The following is an 18,336-nucleotide window of genomic DNA, read 5'->3' on the forward strand; positions in this document are numbered from 1 at the left end:
TGGCGAAGGCGGCGCAGGTCCCCCTGCACCCTGTGCCCGAACTCGGCCCGTGGCTGCCAGCTCCTCCGGCCGGGCCTGCGGGCAGGGCGCAGCGACACGCCCCCTCCCTGCCCACTGCTGCGCCAGCAGCGCCTCCCCGCGCTAGGGCGCAGCCGCTTTCTCACGCTCGCCCGGCAGCCTCCCTCAGTCCCGGCGCCCCGGCTCGCCGCGTCCCGGCTGGGCAGCGCTAGCCGGGTCCCCGCCGGCGCTGGCGAGCCGCCCAGCGCGCTCCTGTCCCTGCCCCGCCGGGGCTCGCAAGCGCGTCTCCGAATTAGCGGCGCTGGGGGCCGCTGCTGCGGCTGGAGCTGCCTTTCCCGGCTCCGCCGCGCCACCGCTCTTCCGGCTGCGGAGCAGGCGGCGGCTCGGGCTGGCACCAGGCTGCCGAGCCGCCTCCATGCAGCGGCGAGCCCCGCAGGTCCCGGGGGCCAGGCTGCAGCTGCCGGAGTTCGCCGCGGGGAGGATGGAGCCTGCCGCAGGCGCGGCGGAAAGGCGCAGGGACCCTGTGCAGCCAGCTGCGCCCCTCTGCAGCGCCCGGGAATCCGGCTGCTGCGCCTGAGCCGTCGCTGGCGGGTCGGGGCCCCTCGGCGGGGGGTGCATGGCTGCGCCGCGCACAGCTGGCCGGAGAAGCCCGCGGACGGAGCCTGGCTGCGCAGCGCGGCCGTAGCGCGCCAAGCGCAGGAAGAGCGCCCGCCCGGGCCATGGGCAGCAAGTCCCCGGCCCGCGGCGCGTCAGCCGGGGACTGAGCGGGCTCAGCGCAGGATTCTCCGGCGCCCAGTGCACGGGCGGCGCCAGGTGAGCGGCGCGGGACTAACGTGGCGCAGGTGCGCGGCAAGGTCAGCGGGGCGCGGCTCGGGGCCGGGTGGGGGCGGCGGGGTCTGGGTTGGCCGGGCTGCGCCCTGCCTGGTGTGCGCGGGGGGACCGCGCGGCTCGCTCCCTCCCTCCTCCCCCCGCCTGGCGCCGTGCGCGCCTGTGCAGCCGCCCGCCTCTGCCCGCTCCCCGGGAGCTGAGCCGCCGCTTCGCACCGGTCCCCCCGCCGGACCCGCGGGCGCCCGCCCGCCGGAGGATGCGTGTGCGGATCCGAGCCCGCGGGCGGAGCAGGGACCCGCCAGCCCGCCGCCAGCTCGCCGAGCGCGCCCGGAGCCCCCGCGCCACAGCTGCACCTGCCGGGGACCCGGCTCCGGCCGCCTCTTTCCCTCGCGGCGCCAGGTGAGGCGAGCCGGGCTCCGCGCTGCATTGCGGGCTGCGAGCCGGGCTGGGGAGCCGCGGGCGCCGCCAGTCTCGCTGCTGCGGGAGAGGAAGGGGGCGGGCTGTGTCCCCAGCGCAGGGGAGCCGGCCCCGCCCGGCGGGTCCTTCGGGTGCGGGCCTGTTGGGGCTGGAGCGTCCGGGCACGGTCCGGGCTCCCCGCGCGGCTCTCCTCGGGCCGGGGCTGGGCTCCGCTCCTGGGAGCGCCGGCCGGCTGCAGGGCTGGGGCTTGGGCAGGGCGCACCCGGGGGCCAGGCGGACGCCCTCCGCCGCGGTCCTGCCAGCGGGAATGGCTCCGGCCGGTGCTGCCGCTTGGGGCCGCCGGGCGCTGGAGCCGCGGGCTGGGCTGGGGGAGGAGGGGCCGCGTCGGGCGGCTCCCCGAGCCTTGGAGCGCCCCTGGCTCCGGAGGGTCCATAATCCCGCTGCGCCTCCGGCTCCGTCTGCCCGGCGCTGCCGCTGCTGCCCGCCACGGCCCCGGCTGCACCGGGGGCTTCCCCGCGCCCGGCAGCTGCGCTTCTGCCGCTCTCCAGGCGAGGGCAGGGGCGGCCCGCGCTCCGCTCGGCTCCAGGCGGGGCTGCTGCAGGGCTGCGCGCTCAGGGGCGGGGGAGGGGGGAGGCCGAGGCCGGGCCCGGGGGGGCGGTAAACCGCGCGCCGCGCGCCTCCCCCCCCCCCCCGCGGCCCGGCGCCTCCTGCCTGCGGCTGCCCTGGGCCGGGGCTCGGGTGAGCCTCCGCAGACCGGCCGGGCTGGGCTGTCGCTCCCTGGGGACCGCCCTGCTGGGGATGCCGGGGCGCCGCTGCCCCCGTGCCGCTGCGCGGGGCCCCGGCCGGGCGGTGTCGGATTTAGAGCTGCGCAGGCTTTTCCCGTGCGCCGGGCTGGCGGCGGGGTCGGGGAGGGGCAGCGCGGAGCTTGGGCTCGGCTGTGGGACCCCAGCCCCGGGCGGTGCCTCTGGGGGCAGCCGCGAGTCGGGCTGGAGCCGGGTCGGAGCTGCCCCAGGGCCCGCAGGGGCTGCTGGCGGCGCTGGATAGGCCGGGGAGGCGCAGCTCGCAGGCGGGCAAGCCACAAGGGAGCGAAGCAGCCACGGGGAGGTGCCGGGGCTGCCCCCGGATCCGGGGTGCGGTATCTTCTCCGGCCTGCCGCTTCCGTTTGGCCTCGGCTGCTCCCCTCTCGCCAGTGAGCCCCTTGTGTGCTGCTTGAGCAGACAGGAGCCGCCCCCTCCCCCATGGGGGTCCCTGGCGAGTCTCTGCTGCCCCCCCCCCCCGGCTTTCCCTCGGTCTCGGGCATCCCTGCTGGGCCACTTGGCTCCGGGGAAGGGCCGGGGCTGGCCCTGCGGGGAGCAGGCTGAGGTCCCCAGGAGGCAATGGAAGCTGAGGCTGGTGGTGGTTCTGCAGCTGTTACCACTGAGTGGCAGGTGCCCCGAGGGCGCCCCCTTGTGTGGGAGTGTCCCTGCCCGGGAGTGCGGCGCAGGCCTGGGGCTAGCGCCCGGGGCGGAGCAGTGCCTGTGCGGTTTGTGCGCAGGGTGGCCAGGGCACTGGCAGGGACCCATGGGGGCTACGGAGGGTGCGTGACGGTCGGTAGCAGTGTTGGGTAGGGTGCTGAGTCCTTCCTAGCCGCGCTGGTGGGTCCTTGGGGCACAGGGCCGGGCCTGGCCCCCCGGGGAGCCGTCCCTGGGGCTGGAGGCTGCCCCTTTATGGGCCAGTCTGGAACCCAAGTCGCACATTTGAAGTGGTGCTCTCGGGAACAAGAGTGTCTGAAATGCCGGAGCAGGGGCCACACCAGCCGTCTGGGAGGCGTGCAGGCCCGGAGCAGCCTTCTCCCACGCTCTGCAGATCCACACTCGGAAACCTGCCCACTGGCCGCGCAGCTTTGGTTCTTTAGCAGCTCCCATTGGCTGTGGTTCGCCCTTTGCAGCCAAAGGGAAACCATGTGGGCCGGGCCGCTGCCTCACACAGCTGCTCTTGGCGGCAAAGGGCGAACCGGGGCCAATGGGAGCCAGGAGGCTCGGTGCCAGTAAATAAACAAGCCTGGGCAGCCGGTTAGCAGGTCTCTCAGAGTGGATCCCTGGACCACTTGGGAAAACGCCACCCTGGAGAGTGGCCTTGCTCCGGCCATGGCCCTTCGGCTTGTAACACGGCTAACAGTCGTCACTCGTCTCGGGTCATTCTCTGCCGAGGGGGCTGGTTTCCAGGTGCGGTAACTGGGCCTGGGTAGAACGTGCTGCGGTTGATAGGCCCGACTGCTCCTGTCAGGGAGTCAAAAGGCCCACGGCTTCGCCTGGCCTTAAGCCATCAGCGCGAGCTCCGAGGCCTGGGAGTGGCAGTGCTGCAGGGGGGGGTACCTGATCTGCCCTGGGCAGTTTGGTACCAGGCTCGTTTTCAAATGAAAAATGTCCCCGAGGCCGTTCACTTCCGTGGCCTTGGTGCCCTTTGGGGCCTCGTACTGTATGTGCCCACGCGCTGACCGGCCTGGGCCATTCGGCCTTCGCGGAGAAGAGGAGAGATTGGGCATCACGGGAAGCGTAGCCCGGGAACTTTGGCTAAACACGTTTCCTTTCAGTAAGAGAAGCTGGGAGAACGTGTGAAGGGAGCAGGGGCAGTGGATTCCTGAGAGCAGCTTTCCTGGGTCTGGAGCCACTGGCGGGTGACCATGCAGGGGACCGATGTCTGAGCGGAGATGCGTGGCCAGGGTCTCTGCTGGCACATAGCGGCTGGTGAAGATCTAGGCGAAGAGAGTTTTTTAGAACACACAGAGACGCAGGCACCCCATCGGGTGGGGTATAGAAAGGGCTGCAGCACTGTGAGGAGCCCACGGCCTTCTGTAGACGATCGATACTTCCTGTGCTTTAAGGCTTGATAACAGGTTCTGTTTTCGAGAACAACCTTTTGTCTACTATCTGAACAAAGCCCCAGACCAGAAAATCATTACGAGAGCTTTCTCATTAACAGGCCAGGCAGCCTCTGAGCCAAGTAGGGGAGGTTTGCCTAACTGCTGCTCTAGCATTTTTGGGAAACCATGTTCTGTGCATTACATAAAATGGTGCTACTTCCAGCAGCCACCACTGAATCTCTTGCACTCCAGCACGCTGCAATGTGTGCTCCGTGGCCGCACGGACAGGCTGAGGCTGCCGTTGAGCACTGCCCCATCCACGGGTCAACGTGCTGATGAGGCCATGGGATGATTCGGGGGACTAAGGGACTGGAGTGTGGCTTTCCAGCATATTAATCTTGGTTTCCATCTCCACGGTGTTTAGAAAATGAAAACCTGTTGTCATTGTGTTAGTCTAAAGCGAGAGCAGAGGAGAAATTTTGTTGATCAGAGACTCAACTGGAGATTGGGGCAAGTCTAAAAATCCAGATCTGAACCTTTGAGGGTCTAGGGATGGTTTTCCCTCCCATCCGTTTTGTAAGCAAAACCAAACCAGAATAGCAAACTCTCCCGAAGCTTCACATTCAATAATGAAACGTCCTTTCCACTTAGAAACTGGCGCTTCTCCCACCCTTGCTCTCTTGTCTCCAGTGCCCCCACCTTTGACAGGCCTGTTTGCAGCCGCAGGGCCAGCGAAGGACGGGCCCGCTCCTCTCCCCTGGATTTCTGCAGGCGCAGTGAGAGCCTTTCCCAAAGGTAGCGTCGCTGGGTTCCACCTGGAGCTCCCCTGCAAGTCCCGTGCAGGCTGATGCCATCAGAGCAGCGAGATAAAGGCTGGACCCTGTGTCTGGGGACTGACGCCAAAGGAAACCAGGCTTTGTTTCCTGAACAGACTGGGAGTTAGTGGCACTTTTGCTCCCTGGCTAGCGAGCGAGGGGTTAAACACCCCTCTCAGCGCTCAGCTCCAATCTATTGCCTGCACTGCCCTCCAGGCCTTTGTGGCTGCTGCAGGGGATTGTTAAGGTAACTGCTGCAGTGAATTGCTCCTGAAGAATGTAATTCTGAGAAGCAATCGGATTGCTTATCAAGATACAAGTAACACTGATTATTTTTTCTTGGAAAGCGCAGGTGTGACAGGCAGGGTCGGGAGCGGGCTCAGGACAGCCGCTCTGCACAAGCCACGGGTGATTCCTACGTCACCGGGAAGGACACGTCTCTGGTGGCACACGCAACCCGGGGGCCTTTCCAAAGAGCAGAGGGACCCTGGCAGGCCACACCGGATCAGCTGTCCCTGCGGAGGGGCATGCAGCTTGCAGAGCAACGCTCCTCAGGGTAGCTAGCTCCAGGCGGGAGATCAGTCGGCATGAACAGTCACGCGTACGGAAAGGGGGGGGCTGCCCTCTGGACAGAGCTGTTGGCTTGGGGCCTGCTGTTCTAAGTGCTCACAGCTGCCCTTGAATTCAGGGGAGCTTCCGGGGGCTGATGATTAGGCCCAGTCTGGGCATCCCCCAACCCAGTAGGCTCGTGACCTCCCAAGGTCGCATGGGCACCTGGTCGAAGCTCTGGAGTCTGCGTCCCGGCCCCAGGTGGAGGATACGACGAACCACTGGAAGAGCCATTGCTCCGCCAACTGTAGAAGTTACTGGGAACAGTCTGAGCAGCTCCTCAGCGAGATGAATAAGGCAAAAGATGACTTGCCAGATAACTTCTTCATCAATGGTGGCAGCGTTGAGTGACTCGATTCTGTGTGCCCAGCTGTAGCCCCAGGCCTCAGCAATCAGCTCCTGCCACTGTGACTCGACGTCCGGTCCCTGGTGTGTCGCGTTCCCCAGTGAGTTACTGTGTTACTTGGTGTTATTTAGCAGCAAACCGTTCTCTGAGAAGTAGATAACGAGGTAACTTTAAACGGGAGGTTTGGTGTGGAAAGGGCTCTCCAGCGTTCTCCCTGTAAATGATCCATCGTTCTGAGTCAGCGACAGATAAACTCCAGTTTTTCCTTTGCTTCAGTTCTGGTTTTGGCCACTTATGGGATGATCTTTGACTATTTCTTTCTACTTTCCTCAGCTGACCTGAGAGGGAAACCCCAGTGCAGTTAGGATGCTCGTTATGCTGCTAATAGAAACGCGGAGAGGAGTCAGGAGGCAGAGACCTCAATGGGAGCCTGTCGCAGGGACGGACTGGCATGCACTCTGATGTCCATGCACCCTGCTTAGCAGGACACTAGCACTGCTGGCCAATCAGGGACACGGCGATCACTCCTTTTGTGCTGCCCTGGGCATGCTTTGTAAGGGCAGCTGCATCGACAGCTTTTGGGACCCGTACTGTTCAATATCTTCATCAATGATGTAGATATTGGGATAGAGAGTACGCTTATTAAGTTTGCAGATGATACCAAACTGGGTGGGGTTGTGACTTCTTTGGAAGATAGGGACATAATTCAAAATGACCTTAGCAAGTTAGAGAAATGGTCAGAGGTAAACAGAATGAGGTTTAATAAAGAGAAATGCAAAGTGCTCCACTTAGGAAGGAACAATCAGTTCCATACATACAAGATGGGAAGCGACTGTCTAGGAAGGAGCATGGCGGAAAGGGATCTAGGGGTCATAGTGGACCACAAGTTGAATATGAGCCAACAGTGTGATGCTGTTGCAAAAAAAGCAAATATGATTCTAGGTTGTATCAACAGGTGTGTTATAAGCAAAACTCGTGAAGTCATTCTGCCGCTCTACTCTGCACTAGTTAGGCCTCAGCTGGAGTACTGTGTCCAGTTCTGGGCGCCACATTTCAAGAAAGATGTGGAGAAATTGGAAGGGTACAGAGAAGAGCGACAAGAATGATTAAAGGTCTAGAGAAGATGACCTATGAAGCCAGGCTTCGTGAACTGGGCTTGTTTAGTTTGGAAAAAAGAAGATTAAGGGGGGACATGATAGCGGTTTTCAAATATCTAAAAGGGTGTCACAAGGAGGAAGGAGAAACTTTGTTCCTCTTGGTTTCTGAGGACAGGACAAGGAGTAATGGGCTTCAAGTGCAGCAGGGGAGGTTTAGATTGGACATTAGGAAAAAATTCCTAACTGTCAGGGTGGTCAAATATTGGAATAAATTGCCAAGGGAGGTGGTGGAATCTCCCTCTCTGGAGATATTTAAGAACAGGTTGGATAGACATCTGTCAGGGATGGTGTAGGTGGAGCTTGGTCCTGCCTTGAGAGCGGGGGGCTGGACTCGATGACCTCTTGAGGTCCCTTCCAGTCCTATTATTCTATGATTCTATGACAGCTCTGGCATGGCTCCCCGTGGCACTGGGGCAGGGCGGACCCCTGTGTTTGCAGCGCTGTTATGGGCCAGGCGGGCGGGGAGGAGGCTGCTCCGCTCCCACTACTGTATGTCACAGTTGGGTTCAATTGTCACTTGTCAGCTCTTACATTCCTGGGGGGGGAGGGGGCAATTCCAGTCCCAACCCCCCTGGCCAGCAGGGATCAAGTTCTGGTCCCAGCAGGTCTCCCTTCGCCAGGGAATGCCCCGTTGCTCTCACCCACCCGGCGCATGAGCAATCAGCTGCCTGGCAGACCTCGCCCTGTGCCCCGGGGCTGTGCTGTGCAGGGAGACTCTGCCGGCCAGGCCCCAGCGCCTCTGGCCTGGTGCTCCTCCATCTGGACTGGGGTGGCTGGGTTGGATGTGAGGGGTGGGGTGAGCACGCTGCCCTGGCAGCTCCTGCACGGACTCAGTACAGGAGCACGGCTGACAAGTGCAGCCCGAGCCTCCCATGGCATCTGGATCTTCCCGGAAATGCGAACGCCTTGGGGAAAGGCCCAGCTCTCCCCCACTGGCGCCCTTCTCCTCGGCGCACGGCTGGGCCAGGGAATGCCGGCCAGGTCCAGAGGGAAGCCCTCCGAAGACGAGGAATGCCCGAGAGCCGGCTGGCTGGCTGACCCCGTCCAGTGCCGCACCCACGTGCCTCACGATACAGGCGCACGGGCAGCCCCCCGGCGCATTCTCGGTCGCTGCGCGGGATGAGCCGTTCTCGTTTCACGAGGGGCCAGCTCGTGGCTTGAGTGCACCTTGTTCGTGCATGGCTGCGGACTGCGGTTAAGGCCCTTAATCCACCTGGTGCTGCAGACAGAATTGTTAATTTCCTCGATGGCTTTTCCGCAGCAGGGCTGACGTGCTTCACAGGCCTGCCTGGGTTTCTCCTCCCTCCGCCCTGGAGTAGCTGGTAGCAGTGGTAGGTTGTCACCCTCTGATTGGAGCAGAGGGGCAGGTGACGTGTTGCCAGTGGCTCTGACTGGTGTTTGCTGGAGGTTCCACTCCAGACTAGAAAGGGAGTTTGCTTTAGTGGGCCCAGACCCTACTGTCCCTATTGCTCCAAGTCCGACTCTTCTGCCAGCCACTGTCCTTTCTCCCAGCCCCATAGCCACAAAGGCTCTGTCCCAACCCAGCCCCTTTCCTCCAGCCTGTCCCTCTGTGCCCAGATCCGGCCCCTGCCCTTCTTCACTCCAAGCAGATAAAGAATCCTCATACTGGAAGGAACCTTGAGAGGCATCAAGTCCAGTCCCCGGCCCTCACGGCAGGACCCAGCACCCTCTAGAGTGTCCCTGGCAGGCGTCTGTCCAACCTGCTCTGAAATCGCTCCAGGGTTGGAGATTCCGCAGCCTCCCTGGGCAATTTGTTCCAGTGTCCCCCCCCCCCCCCCCGATAGGAAGTTTTTCCTAATGCCCAACCTAAACCTCTTTTGCTGGAGTTGAAGCCCGTTGCTTCTTGCCCTATTCTCAGCGGCCGTGGAAAACATTTTTTCTCCCTCCTCCACCCTTTTCCATACTTGCAAACAGTTCTGATATCCCCTCTCCGGCTTCTCTTTTCTCAATTCTTCTTGCCCTTAGCTCCTATGGGAGTGCGGGCCACCAACCATTTCTTTCCAGGCCTCTCTGGTTTGTGCCACTTTTCCTAATTCTTGCCAGCTTTTGCCCATTTTCCTCACATTCGCATCAGGGTCTCTTCTCCAATTATTCGTTGGCCTTCCTCCTCCCCTTTTCCCTGTGGGTTCCCGGGTAGGGATTGTCTGGTAATGCTAGTTGGTGGCTTACGTACTGCCTGGGCTGTCTTGCCTAACTCCCACATTGTTCGCACAGTCCAGGTGCCTATTCTGGAAATTTTTCTTGCTGAAAGAAGGGGAATTGGCAGTTCAGTGTCCTTTTGGGTTTGGCTTCCCCGCATCGTAATTCCTCGAGGACCCTGTTTAGTCAAGGAAGGCTGGCTTGCCATTCACATTGAAATTGATGAGGTTTTTGGAGCATGTCTTTATTTTTACAGGATGGGGTTGCTAGCCCCATGCCCAACCCTCCTTAGTTGCCTCTTACGACGTGCTTGGAAGGGTACAGAGGTCTTATTCTTACTTCCCTATAGAGCCCAGGAAATCTCACAGGGTCTTTTCTAATTCAAACAAACCCAGTTCTTTGAGTCTTCTCCCAAAAGTCATATCTTCTAGACCATGGGTTCCCAAACTGGGGGGACGTGAAGAAATTCCAGGGGGCACGTGGGGTGACTCAGTCCCCCCCCCCATATCAAGTTTTGCTGCCCCAGTCAGTTCCTTTTTTGCTCAACAAGTTTTGTTGCTTTTTGGGGGTGGAGTGGGGAAGGGTTTTTCAAAAATCAAAAAGAGGGCGTGATGCCGAAAAGTTTGGGAACCACAGCTCTAGACCTTTAATCATTCTGCAAAAGCAGAAAGTGGCGAGGAGTCCTGTGGCACCTTATAGACTCACCCAAGTGTTGGAGCAGAAGCTTTCGTGGGCAAAGACCCACTTCGTCAAATGCGTGTCATGGAAATTTCCAGAGGCAGGTATAAATATGCAGGCCAGGATCAGGCTGGAGATGAAGAGGTGGATCCAATCAGGGAGGATGAGGCCCACTTCTAGTAGCTGATCTGGAGGTGTGAATTCCCAGAGAGGAGAAGCTGCTTTTGTAGTTAGCGAGCCATTCACAGTCTGTGTTTAATCCTTAGCTGATTGTGTCAAACTTAAAGATGAACTGGAGCTCAGCGGTTTCTCTTTGAAGTCTGGTCCTGAAGTTTTTTTGACTTCTCCTGTCTTGCTCACAGCACTCCTGTTAATAAAGCCCAGAATGTTTGCTTGGTTTTGCAAAAGTGTCTCACTGTTGACTCGCTTTTAGCTTGTGGTCCTCTCTGACCTCTAGATCCCTTTCACGGTTCTCCTTTCTAGTCGTGCAAGAGCAGTTCCTGGCCTGCTGTAGAAAGGCTCCCGGAAGTGTCTGTCAGTCGATGTTTTAATATCATCATCCGTTCCAGGTCACGCAGGGTCCCTTCGATGTCGCATTGGGTCACGTAGGGGCCTTTCCGTGTCACACGGGGTCCTTGCCACGTCGCATTGGGTCACGCAGGGGCCTTTCCGTGTCACACGGGGTCCCTGCCACGTCGCATTGGGTCACGTAGGGGCCTTTCCGTGTCACACGGGGTCCTTGCCACGTCGCATTGGGTCATGCAGGGGCCTTTCCGTGTCACACAGGGTCTCTTCTGCGTTGCATTGGGTCATGCAGGGGCCTTTCCATGTCACACGGGGTCCCTGCCACATCGCATTGGGTCTTGCAGGGGCCTTTCCGTGTCACACGGGATCCCTGCCACGTCGCATTGGGTCACGCAGGGGCCTTTCCGTGTCACACGGGGTCCCTGCCACACTGCACAGGGGCCTTTCTGCATGGCTCGTGGCCCCGGTATCTGTGCGTCTGGGTTTGCGTTGTGGACACAGGCTGGGCGGTGCCTTGTGCAGGTGGAGCCGCAAAGTGGATGATTTACATTCTCTCCAGGCAGCAGGTCAGTGCTGCTCAGACCCGCTGAAAGCCAGTGCGTGCTGGGCGTCAAAGGAGCGGGATGAACTCGGGCCCCCTGGCCCAAAGGAGTGCTCCCAAGCCAGCCAAACCAAGCAGGGAAATGGAGTTTGACGCTGCCTGTCAGGAGAGCCGCCTCTGAAATCCTGGGTGGAGTCTGGGGCACAGGCCTGCCTCCCTACAAGTTAGCACAGACTGTCCGGGTGCAGGGTGTCTCCTGGCACGTACCAATGCTGGATGGGGCTAGAGTTTGTGGGGTGGAGAAGCAGACTGTGATCCTTTCTACCACCCTGGCCCCACACCGGGCAGCCTCGGCGTCCCACGGCCCAGGTCTCTGTGCCGATTGTGCATGGCCTGGTGCACAGGTGCCTGGGGGGGAGGCTGGGGATGAGCTGCAGCTGCAGGAGCCCTGGTACCGCTGTTCTTGGAGCTGCAGGTGCAGCCTGGCAAGCTGGCTCTGGGGGTGGGGTTGGTTCTCATGGCTTCCTAGATTTCAAGGCCGGGGGGGGGGGGAGGGCTTCTGTTTATCTCCCGGCGGCCTGAGGGTAACCTCTAAGGAATGGTCGGGCAGCTCCCCCAGAGCAACAGCCAGCCCCAGACCTCATCCGTCAGGGAGACCCCCCCCCCCCCGTGTTCCCCCTGTGTTTCGGGTAAATTGCTCAGGGGTTCGTTCTCGCACCAGGACAAATGGGAAACTTCCCCACCGCCCTGGCTCCCTTTGCGCGGTGCCCCATCGCCATGCTCTGGGCGGGGCAATCTCGCGTGTGAATGAATTCAGCCAGGCATGTGAGCCCTTCCCCCACCCCGTCCACCCTCCAAGGCCCCTCTCCCGGGGCCTCGCTTGGGGTCTAGTGAAGCTGGGGACTAGCGACCCCGACACGTGCCCTGCTGCTCGCGGGCAGGGCCACGGAGAATTGCTCCGAGTGGGGACAGGAGGGGGTTGGGGCACGTACAAGGCTCGTTGTGGGCAACACTCGTGCTGTTTTCCCTTCGCCAGCGCACAGCACTGGAGCTGCTAGGTACAGCGCGAGCGGCTGCGTCTGATTGTTTTCAGGGTGTAAGGGCAAACGTGTGCAGAATACAGAGCGAGCGAGAGAGTGAGCGAGCTCTTTTTTAGCATAGCGTCGTATCTCCCGGGGGCGCTGAGCATCGCGGGGCGCCTGCCTCGACTCCACTGCCCGCGTGTCACCATCGCGCTGACGCAGACGGGAGCTGACTATGGCTCTGTGTCTCGCTGCATTCCCGGGGTCCAGTCTTCGTGGGATTCCTGGCTCCACTGACGTCTGAGGCCCTGATCCAGCAAAGCACTTACACATGTTCTGAACCACATCAGTGATCCTGTCGCGGTCCATGGGACTATGCACAGGCCGAAAGGTCGGAGCCCTGTCAAGTCTGCACAGTTCTGCCCCGGGTCCCCCACACCTGCTGGGGCGCTGCACTGTCCCATGCGGTGGCACCGAGACCACTGTCAGAGAAAAAGTGTGAGTCTGCTGGCTCTTAGCTCCTGTGGCAGGCTCAGAGGTCCCAGTTTTGGTTCTGTCTGTGGGCAGTATGCCTTGGTCCTGCAAACACCTTAGCATGTGCCTCAGTTTACCCACAGAAGTGGTGCTCTAGGCTTCGATGCAATACATGTTCCTGTGTTTTTGCAGGGTCAGGCCTTGGGTTACAGATTTTTGGTTATAACAAATGCAACCGGATGCTGTGAATCCAGGGTATCGGCATTGCTGTGTGCTAGAGAGGCACTAAGACCTGAAAGCTTATTTTCCAAAGCAGCTGGATTGAAGATCCTTTAAAAGTAACAAATAAAACTTCCTACCAAACTTTGGCTTTCCAGGGGCTAGTAACAGGTAATATGAAATTGCAGAGGCTAGAAATGTGGGATGCAGGGATTTTGATTTCAAAAACAGTTTTGCTGAAGCAACTTCATAGAACAAGCTTCATTCATTTATTTATTTTCCTTTAAATGAATTTCCGTCTCGGAACGGGCTGCTGATTAATAGCCCTATATGTGAAGCTTTCTATCCGTTCTGTTTACCAGGCGGAAGTTCAGGTCACTCCTAAAAATAACAGATGATTTGTAAATAGCCGTAAATTGCCAACGATTTCCAAGAAAATTCATTAAACAAATATTTTGAAATAGCTTTTCTATTACGGTGGCACCCTGAAGCAAGCAGAGTCTATGACACACTCCTGTTTTTCTCGGACTGTCAGTCAGGCTGCATTGTCAGCGTTAGCTCTGCTCTTTTGTGTCACAACCTTCCTGTTATTTAAGGGTCTGCTTTGTATTTTTTGCTCTCGGTTAAGCTCTTGTTGATGGAGACAAACAGCTGAACTAAGTAAACAGAACTCCTTGTAGGCAGCAATGAGAGACCCAGGTCCATCTAGTTGCACTGTATTTGAAATTAATCTGCTTCATTAAGATAACCACCAGTGAAATCCTGGCCAGTGAAATGCTGTCAGGACGCCCCAAGCACAAGGCTGACGTAGACTCATTGCCAAGCTGGGCGTACGTGGAATCCAATATTCAGATGGTCCCCTGATGTTCAGTGATGCTTCCTTGACGTATGTCAGAAGCATTCAGAGCGGGAAGGAGACAGGACGGGCGCGGAGGGTGACCGCATTAGGGTGATCACATAAATCATAGCGGGGAGCTTTGCAGCACATTTCTCCTGGGGGACGAAAGGAGCGCAGCTCGGGGGAGGAGCCTGCGTATCGTCCTGGGAGCAGATCACGTCCGCCTGCTGGCCGATAAGAACAGCCCATGTCGTGTGCTGAAAGGGGAATGAACCTGGCCAGCAGCAGGAGCCTTTCCCTCCGTCACGTGCCAGGAGTGGGCATCACACTTGAATACCCCTGGAGAAGCATGTGTAGCATCAGTGCGTTGACAGCGCACTCGGCCCGGACCTGCGGAACGTGCAGAAACGAAGTACCAGTACCTCTTGGCTGTCTGCCGCCTCTCCGGAATAGACACTTTTGTCCTGCATCAAATGTTTCTCTTCAGTCAGTGACTCGGGCTGGCGCCCGTCTGACCCCCCCAACTGCATAAGAGTGAACCAGACCCGGGAAGTTGGGTTTTGGTTGTTTTTTGCCAAATGCCCAGGCACCAGCTACTTGCATGATGCAGGCTGAGGCCAGCTGATCCCTGGCATAGCTCAAAGCAACCCCCCGTTCCATTCAGTTTGGTACGACAATTACTGCACGTGCAGACACCGAGGCAGTGGGGCATTGACTCTTTCCATAGGACTTTGCTCCTCTTTCTGGCTCATGCCTGCAGGGGTCGGGGCATCCTGGTGGGGTCTGGCTGCTAAGCCCATTGGTGGATGACGCCACTTGAGCGGGAGGGGCAGTCTCTGTTTGTTAAGTAATCCCAGGCTAAGTCAATTAGTGACAGGCAGCCATGACCCGGTGGTGCCAGGATGCAGAACCGGGCCAGACCAAGTCCAGAGCTGGGCTTCCGACGCAGCTCCTGCCAACTGGCCAGAGCCAGATTCTCTTCTGGCGTCTGAATCAAAATGGCAGACCTGTCAAGGGAAGGGCTTATCCCGAGCGGGCCGTACCGCTGGCCTCCCGTGGGGCCCGTCAGCCCTCCCACTCAGGGGCTGCTGCTTTCTGGATGGAGGAGCCACCTGTCTCCGGGCGCCTGAGGCCCCCTGGCTCTTCTCCGGTAACACAGGAGGGTTCTGGGAGCACCGCCAAAAGGGTCAGTTCAGGGCAATTGCGCGGCGACGGCTACTTGCAGCCTAAGCCGGGGGTGCTCCACTGTAAGGCACCAGCCAGTCACCAGCAGCACGTCTGTTCACCCCGCTGGCTAGCAAGAGTCCGTACTAACAGCTCCTCCAGACACGCCAGTTCTACCAGGCCACCACTGCCACGCCCTGGGCAGGGGAGAGCTTGAGGAAAGCAATCTCACCAGGTCCCAGAGGTGGTTCTGATCCCAAAGGACCAGCCACGTTCTCAGGGCAATTTACCACGTGGATGTTAGCCAACACCAATCTGCTGGCCAGTCCCTTAGTATCTAAAATCAGGAGGGAGGGAGGATCATTAAAGGGCTCAATACACGCACCAGTTGCAGCAGGCTTGTAGCAGAATTGGAATGATCTGCTGGTTTAAATCAAGTCTCTGGAACAGATCCGCCATTGCGATGGGCCATCAGTTCTATGCTTCAGTTCATAGCAAAGATCTTCCACTGGTGATGAGCCGGACTGAAAACAAATGGAGGAACCTCCAGGGTTCCTAGGCCAAGTGGAGAGATTCCCATTGCTCCCTGTGGAAAAATACAGCCACGGAATTCCAGGGCAGAATGAGATCAGGTCATTTTGAATTTTTTAACGAAAAAGGAGACACCCATAATAGCCAGGGGGCCATGGCACTTACCAGCATCCACACCCACTGGAGTTTAGGTCTCCCAGTGACTAACCGTTTGGTCAGACTGTCCCTGGGTCTCATTCGGTGATTTGGGGCAGAAAACCCATCTGGAGCGGAGAATTCTTTTGATGATTTGAGAATTCCATTGTCTGAGGGCGTTCCCATTCTCCTAGCCCGCCTGTGCCTCTCCTGGTCAGTGTGCACAGGGCAGGGGTATTAGACATGCATGTTCCAGCCCGGAGATGTGGATAGACGGGAGGAGATGTGCAAACCCCCGTTCATCAACGTGGCACTGGGAGTGTGACGGGCTTTGTGGTGAAATGACAGTGATCTGCAGTCCCTGTGCTTCTCCAGCAACGGCGCCATTGTGACTGCGACCCCTGGGGATAGGCATTGCTCCGGTACCACAGTCTGGGCGGGCTGGACTAGCCGGGCCCTTTGGGAATGTGTCTGTAAAGGGGCAGGCAGGAAACGCCCCTTTATCCCTCATTCACCAACCGGCAAGCTCCATAAACCGGCATCTCGGATCAGCACAGAAGGCCCGGTCATTAGTGCGGTTGTTGTGCGCCGAACCGGTTGGGGGGGGGCTCTCACTCCCGGTGTTCAGCCCAGTCGTTAGTGCGGCTGTTGCAGGCCGAGCCAGCTGTGGGGGGGGACGACGACTCTCACTCCCGGTGTCCAGCCCAGTCGTTAGTGCGGCTGTTGCGGGCCGAGCCAGCTGTGGGGGGGGGGGGGACGACTCTCACTCCCGGTGTCCAGCCCAGTCGTTAGTGCGGCTGTTGCAGGCCAAGCCGGCTGTGGGGGGGGGGGGGAACGACTCTCACTCCCGGTGTCCAGCCCAGATGTTAGTGCGGCTGTTGCAGGCCAAGCCGGCTGTGGGGGGGGGGACGACTCTCACTCCCGGTGTCCAGCCCAGATGTTAGTGCGGCTGTTGCAGGCCAAGCCGGCTGTGGGGGGGGGGGGGGGGACGACTCTCACTCCCGGTGTCCAGCCCAGTCGTTAGTGCGGCTGTTGCAGGCCGAGCCGGCTGTGGGGGGGGGGGGGGACGACTCTCACTCCCGGTGTCCAGCCCAGTCGTTAGTGCGGCTGTTGCAGGCCGAGCCGGCTGTGGGGGGGGGGGGACGACTCTCACTCCCGGTGTCCAGCCCAGATGTTAGTGCGGCTGTTGCAGGCCGAGCCAGCTGGGGGGGGGGGACGACTCTCACTCCCGGTGTCCAGCCCAGTCGTTAGTGCGGCTGTTGCGGGCCAAGCCGGCTGTGGGGGGGGGGGGACGACTCTCACTCCCGGTGTCCAGCCCAGTCGTTAGTGCGGCTGTTGCAGGCCGAGCCGGCTGTGGGGGGGGGGGGACGACTCTCACTCCCGGTGTCCAGCCCAGTCGTCAGTGCGGCTGTTGCAGGCCAAGCCGGCTGTGGGGGGGGACGGGGGGGGACGACTCTCACTCCCGGTGTCCAGCCCAGTCGTTAGTGCGGCTGTTGCAGGCCGAGCCGGCTGGGGGAGGGGGGATGACACTCACTCCCGGTGTCCAGCCCAGTCGTTAGTGCGGCTGTTGCGGGCCAAGCCGGCTGTGGGGGGGGGGGGGGGCGACACTCACTCCCGGTGTCCAGCCCAGTCGTTAGTGCGGCTGTTGCAGGCCTTGCCGGCTGGCGGGGGGGAGGGGCTGGCTCACTCCCGGTGTGCCCTTCAGGTAGCTCCATGTTCCTGCTGCTCATGGGGGAGACGTGGCCAGGCAGCAGCCCCCCCTTTCCTGAGTGCCAACTCCCCTGGCTGGGACCTGCAGCCTGCAGAAGCTGTGGGGGAGGGGGTGCCTGCAGAGAGCGTCCTTCTGCCATTCAGCACCTCGAGCCTGTCCCGGGCCCCACACCCTGCGGGACCGGCGCTCCCTCGGAGCCTGCGCCCAGTAGCCCCTGCCCACACCGCCCCCCAGCTCCCCGGCGTTTCAGTGTGCTGCCCCCTCTGACAGCGGGGCATTCTCTCTGGACATCTCACCGCTCTGAGCAGCGTCCTTCGGCCTGTAGCATCCAGACCCCGCCCCTCGGCAAGGCAGGGCAAGGGAGCCAGGCATTGGAGCGAGAACTCGTGTGGAAGCTGCTGAATGAATTACCTTCGGTTTCCCCCATTGACTTTCCTACCTGCCTTCTGCCCACTCGCCTCTGTGCCAAGTAACAATCCCAGGCCCCCGCAGTGCTCCTGCCGCTCCGCGCTATTGAAGGGGCGTGAGCACAAACCCCGGCCGTCTGCATGCGATGGGTGAGCTAGAGATCCTGGTGTTCAATAGGGACACTGAGTGCAGACACACCACGGAAACGTGGCGGAGTGGGACTAATCAATGGGATGCAGTCGTACTCGAGAGCAAACGATGCTGTAACTCGCCCACCTCGCCAGTTGCAAAGGCAAGAGCAGAATCCTGGGCTGGTGCTCTGCTCCACACTGCCTGGTGCCTGCACACAGGGCACTGACCTTGGACAATAGAGAATATTAGAGAGTTGTCATGAACCCTGAAAATCCCCATTGTTCCCAACCTGACAGGTCCCCAGCCGCTTAATGGTGCCTCACAAACCCACTGGCCTGCTCTGCTAGGGTCATGCTGCCCGTCAGTGCAGCGGGGGATGACAGTCGATCCTACTCTGATGCCTGGCGTGCGCACATAGGCTTGTGTGGCATGCGGGGCTGGCTGGTGCTGCTCCTGGATGGCCGGTGGAACTCCCTCCCTCATGACGTCACTGCTCCTGAAAAATGCAATGTACCAAACGAGGGCTGAGAAAACAGTGGGGCCAGACCATCAGACATTTTCTTCCCGGCATATCCGTATTATTTTACGTCTGCATTCTTTTCTTTGGAAGATAGCTTGGATTGCTGTTTGGGAAGGGGGAAGGACCAGGTCAGTCGATTATTTGGGCTGGGGGTGAGGAGAGTAATAAGCACATCGTGAGTGTCTGATGTCAACCATCCCGTTGTCAGTGCAATTGCCAAGCGCCCCAGTTCCAGACACAATGTCT

General features: G+C 60.0%; 1 protein-coding gene across 7 annotated transcripts in view; it reads left to right on the top strand.

Moving 5' to 3' along the window:
• The first annotated feature begins 693 nt into the window (after window positions 1-693).
• Window positions 694-18,336, top strand: part of LRFN5 (leucine rich repeat and fibronectin type III domain containing 5) — a 133,856-nt gene continuing 116,213 nt past the window's right edge. For 4 of the 7 annotated variants that reach the window (XM_075926118.1, XM_075926116.1, XM_075926119.1 and 1 more), the window contains exon 1: window positions 734-872. The gene's annotated coding sequence lies outside the window, so the exon portion shown is untranslated. Of the gene's footprint in view, window positions 873-895; window positions 1,246-18,336 lie in introns of those variants that run through there. The other 3 variants (XM_075926113.1, XM_075926114.1, XM_075926115.1) reach the window with 3 other exon arrangements.

This window comes from Pelodiscus sinensis, chromosome 4 (genome assembly GCF_049634645.1).
Source record: "Pelodiscus sinensis isolate JC-2024 chromosome 4, ASM4963464v1, whole genome shotgun sequence".
NCBI lineage: Eukaryota > Metazoa > Chordata > Testudines > Trionychidae > Pelodiscus > Pelodiscus sinensis.